Source organism: Ricinus communis, chromosome 7 (genome assembly GCF_019578655.1).
Source record: "Ricinus communis isolate WT05 ecotype wild-type chromosome 7, ASM1957865v1, whole genome shotgun sequence".
Lineage (NCBI taxonomy): Eukaryota > Viridiplantae > Streptophyta > Magnoliopsida > Malpighiales > Euphorbiaceae > Ricinus > Ricinus communis.
In genome coordinates this window covers 11,317,859-11,323,858 of record NC_063262.1, presented here as the reverse complement: position 1 = coordinate 11,323,858, position 6,000 = coordinate 11,317,859, and positions in this window count along the sequence as shown.

Here is a 6,000-nt window from a genome sequence, read left to right as displayed (position 1 = left end):
AGTTGAATCCTGTATGCCGGAATTGCTACATATAATAAACAAATGGGTTAATTACTAAAACATCCCTATTTTTTATTTTACTAAATATTTAGGGTTCTTTTTAAAAAATTTAATTCATTTAAATACTATTTGAATTGAGAGATTTTAAATAATTTTTATACAATTTATAAAATTAAACTAAATACATCATTTAGTAGGTAAGAAGAAGTTCAAGATCCATAGATATTTTTAGAAAATCTAGTCACCTAGAATTTTTAATTTTTTCAAATTTTAATTTAGATAAGAAACTTTAAAATTCATCATTTTAAGTAAATAGTAGTTTATATTCTAAAACACACCAATTCTTAATATATATATAAGGATTAGATGAGTAGTAATTTTGAGTAGCATGGACCAAAATAACTAATATAAATAAATCTCAAGGATGCAGTAGAAATTATCCCCAGGGAGTAGATAATAACCATTGGATAATATAAGGTTGACATTAGTTTGGCAGAAGTGGGAGCCGTCCAGCTCAAGGTTTGAGACACGCGTCCTCCTCCCTTTCCTTTATGTGATGTCAACCTACCAATCACATTTCTCTCTTTTGCAAATCTGTGATTTTGCACTTGGTTTTTGTTCGTTCCTTCTTTTATATTCGTTGTTTTTATATGTTAATGTCATGAGACCCCCAATTGTATGTCAAGAGAACCATCTTCGGACTACAATTGCTGGGAGATTTAAGTAAACCTAATTTATGGCCCACTTATTGTAAGATTTAAGTAAACCTAATTTATGGCTCATATACATAGAAAAAGTCCTCTTTTGATTTATATGGTCTTATATTTGACTTACATATCTCTCTCTCTCTCTCTCTCTCTCTCTCTCTCTCTATATATATATATATATATATATATATTAGCTAGTAAATTAATTTTCTAATTATATAATATTTTTAAAACTTAATAGCATATTACTCATACTTTAATATTAATTCTTACATATAATTAATAAATCTATTAATATATATTTTTAATATTACTATTATATTTAATATAGTAATAAGATTTTAAAATATTAAAAATAAAATTTTTATTAAATTTTATCTATAAATTTATTTTATATTATTATGTATGGAGACATCTACATGTTTACAAAAAAATGCGGGTAAAATTTTGTTTTTAAGGTGACTTTTCTATAAATTTTAAAAAATATATTTTTTTTAATTTTTTATACGGTTTTTTAAGTGCATTATGCTATTCTTTTGATATTTGATTAATATTTTTTTAGTATACTTTTGTTATTGTTAGATATATTTTTAAATTTTAATTTAATTATATCTTCATATATTTTAAATTTCATTTAGTATTTTTGATATATTATGGTATATTTTTGAAACAAACATCTTCATGTCATCAAAACACACTAGTTATTAGAAAAAATATATAATATCATTCAATTCATTAATACCAAATATAAAAATATAAAATAAAAACGATAAGCATACCTAATTTAGTTGATTTCATAGTAATATAAGTTAAAATCATATCTTATTGTATAAGTAATATTTTTTGTCTTTTTTTGGACAAAATTCAGAAAAAGTAAATCTATAATATAAGTCCAAATAAAAAATATACTTTCGATATCTTTAAGTATACTTTTTAGTATTTTTCTTGAAACAATTATGAAAAAAGTAAAATGATCTAAAATAAAAACTAAATTCACAATATTATAATTAAAAATAATATCATTTCGGTAATTTTATAGATATATTTTTAGTATTATTTTTTCTTTTGGTATCTTATAGGTATACTTTTAATATTTTTTTCTGATAAAATTTTGAAAGAATAAAAAAAATTAAAAATAAAAACTGAAGTCACAATAATATAAAATTTTTAAAAAATATCTTTCGAGTATTTTATAAGTATATTTTTTTTATCTCTTTTGACAATATTTAAAAAAAAATCATAATCTTTTTTTAACCATAAAAAAAAATATTTCAAAAGGTAATGTACCATGAAAACTCTTATTCTCTATAATTAATTTAATAATTATACTAGCAGAACGCATGGCTACAAGACTAATCTATACTAAACGGTAAAAGCCCAACTTCAATCTTTTCTAACTTTTTTATCTCAAAAAAGAAAATCCTTTTGAACCTCTTTAACAAGTGTAAATTCAATGATGTTTCAAAAAAACATAAATTTAATAGAAATATATCAAATTAGTGGTTTTTGCGATTTAGTGTCACCAAAATACGAACTAAGCACATTGAAGCCTCACTTTTGCTTAATTGAATGACACTTTTTACAACTAATTAAATAGAAAAGATTTTCAGTACAATTATTGAAAGGGGTAATTACTTTTTATGTTCTGAATTTTATTACTCTATTATATAAATTACTCTTTGTGTCTATTTTATTATACTATTTTTTTTTAAAATTTTATAATACTACTTCCTTGCATTCAAAATCAAAGAGGTTAAAAAACTAAATTAAAAATAAAATTATAATTTAATCCTTAAATATTTTATCAAATATCAAAATAATTTAAAATTAATTTTTATCAAATTTAAGTAAAGTTCTTATTTTTAGCTTAATTATAATGTCTATCAAAATAATACTATAAATAAATATTTCTATTTATAAATATGTATTTTATTTTAATAATTCAAATCGAATTATATGCTAATTTAATAATGTTGCTCTAAATGTAAGGATTTTTAAATATTTAAATCCTTAGAATTTAATTTTCTTAAAAATAGAGTAAGTAAAGATAATAATTAACTAATTTTATTAAATACTAAAATTAACTTATTATAAAAATAACTATTACTCTCACTAACAATAATAATTTCACTTTAACATGATAAAAAACTGGTTTTGAATGAATTTCATACTTGGTAATAAGATTTTAAAGACTAAATTATAATTTATTTTTTAATAAATCCTTTAGATGTAGAGAATTAATAGTTAATTTTGAAAATTATAAGTGGTATTTAATATAACAAAAACAATATAAAAAGTAACTTGTATATTGAAGTAAAAATCAGAAAATAAATAGTAATTATTCCTTACTGAAAACATATAGAACATAATTTCTTCAACAATGCAGAGTAAATTATATACAATATTCTTTAACAATTCTATAATAATAAGTGGTCCCAATATTTGAAAATCAAAAACCTCTTTCTATAAATAATTCCTTTCCTCATTTTGATCCAACTCCAAACAATAATCTAAAAGCCCTTCTTCCCTCCTATCTTATTGGATCTTATCAAATCATTCCTTTTCAAAAACCTTCAACTCCAATACAAGTATAAATAATTCCTTTTCTCATTTTGATCCAACTCCGATTAATAATCTAAAAATCCTTCTTCCCTCCCATCTCTCCTTTTATTTCTCTCATTTTTATATCTTATAAAATCTGACGTACGTATAAATATCCATGCATTAGTAACTACTAATCATTGGATAATTATTTCTCTTTTCTTTATTTAGTCATATATAGTTATAAATAAAAATGGGTTTGGGTAAACCCATCATGGGCAATCCTACTTAATATTTTAATATTTTTCAATCACATATGATGGATAAAATTCTATTGCAGGACTTTCTGTATTTGAACAAAATATACTTGCATACCGGTAAATGGATTATGCGACCTAGCAAGGACACCTGCACTTAGGAGCATAATAATTAATTAACTATTCTCGCGTGTGCCCTAGACTTGTTCCTTTAAATCATTGTAACATCTCTAATCCTTTATAGAGAATGTTCTATATATATCAATTTTGTGTATTCATAATCAAGTCAAAATTTAATTAAATGACAAGATTGGCTCGCCAATGAATACATCGAACAAAGTCTTCCTTTTCACTCGAGATTTGTAGTTCATACTTAGCTGCTTTTCTAGACACGTTCTATATGTTGAATCATTTATAATCATAAATAATACATTAAGATAGCATAACACTAAGCATAAAATGCCTCTTGTTCATTCTTCTTCATTTCATTATGTTTATTGTGTTTTTTCGTTTATAGGTCCCAAGCCCTTCTTAAAAAGCCCTCTTCCCTCTCCTTAAGTTAAAAGAAGCAACATTCTTTTTTTTGAACAAACATTGTAAGAGCCTTTCTAATTGAAACTCCAATCATAATGCCATCCATGTCCTTTTTTTTTTTGAATAAAGAGCCAAATGCCTAAATAATCTTGATTTTTTATCCTTTGGATTTGAGTCTATAATGATTGGGAGGTTTCATGAATTCTCCATGTTCTCTCTTTTAACGGTTAAAAACTGAGAACTCAAACATGGCTTTCATAGGTTTTTTGGCTATGGGTAATTGATGTGTGCACTTATGCAACCTACACTTAAGGCAGTGAACCTATCGATGCGGTCTAGCATTAGTGAGTATCAAGATCATATCCCTGGAGATCGGGTAAACCTAAAGCTACTACTGTTCGCTATGTTATTTAATCTGAAATAAGGTGTGAGAAGTCTAAATTAATTAACTAATGCTTATGAATGCAAATAAAGGAACAACCGCAACTGACAATCGAAAGACAACCGTAACAAAGAAGCAAACCCAAAGGGGACCCAAGTGATGGAATTCTAAGGTTGATTTTATAAACTGCCAATCTTGCTATCCGTGCCTAAATCCTGAATCGAACTCCACTCCTCTCTCGAGCTCACTGAGTTCCTAAATCTGCACTAACCTAATGGAATTCTTCTTATCAGATTATTACAAATTAGCATTAAGCGTGATTTAGAACTATTAAGAGTTGTTAATTCTTAATCCGGCGAGTGAATTGACCTTATCTCTAAGTGTTAACTACCAGTTCTTACTATTTAATTTCCAGTTGTAAAAAGCATTTCTCAATGTCAAGGAACAACCCAAAAGACAATTAATTTAACGTCTCAAATTAATTGAATCAAATTTTATTACTAAACAGTAAGAAGATTACAAAAATGGCAGATAAAAATCTAATATTTAAACACAAACCATCAACAAAGATAAACCCCAATGGGTTCGGCAGTTCTAGCTACTCATAATGAAAGAAATAAATACAAAAGGGAATAAATAACAGAAAAGAAAATGAAACATATAACCACTCTTCTATCGAATCGAAGTGGGAATGTCGCAAGTGCCCATTCTGAAACCAGCCTCAAGTATGATCTCGGATGTCTCGGTCAATCGTCTAGAAACTTCAATCTTTGCTTGAATCCTCCAAATCAATCCTTTGAACTAACATTGGTCTCCCAAAATGTCAAGAACAGAGGTGCAGAAGTGAGGGGTCGCGCGTATAGAGAAATCCAAAAATCAGAAGCGAAACCCTGTCTCGTTTTGCATGCGCTTATTTATAGACAGAACTACCTTCGTCGTGCCATGGTTCGTGCAAATATGCACGGCCAGTGCCATGGGCCGTACAACGGTCCGTGCATGGCCCGTGCCATAGGCCATGCAAATATGCACGGCCTGTGCAACGGGCACCAACCTCTATGAAATGCAAAATTTTCGAAATTGTCTAGAGGAGGTCGTGCAAAAGCCTCAAAACTACGCGCCAATAAGGAATCGACTCCGATAAGCATCTAATACGCGTAAATCATCCAAATAGCTTGGTTTCTGCCTGTAAATCAATCAATCTCTATCGAGGAGTTCGAAAACCAAATTCATAAACATACCACAGTGCGATCAAACAGGAATAAATATGACTCAAATACGCGAATAAACGATTGATAAACAGTCAATAAACATGCATAGAATCATCTACATCAAACTACCCCACACTTGAGAGTTTGCTTGTCCTCAAGCATTCAACAACTCTCTCCTCAAATAGAAACCAAATGACTCAATCAAATACATTGCGGAAGGTTAACTCAAAACAAGTCTCGAAACTCCGTGACGAATTTCCTCAAAACCCCCAAATCACTAAATCCTTGAGACAAAGAACAAAGTTAATAAAGCTGCTAAAATTAAAATGATAAACTATCTAAACTGAGAATTTGAGAACCATGCCTTACAA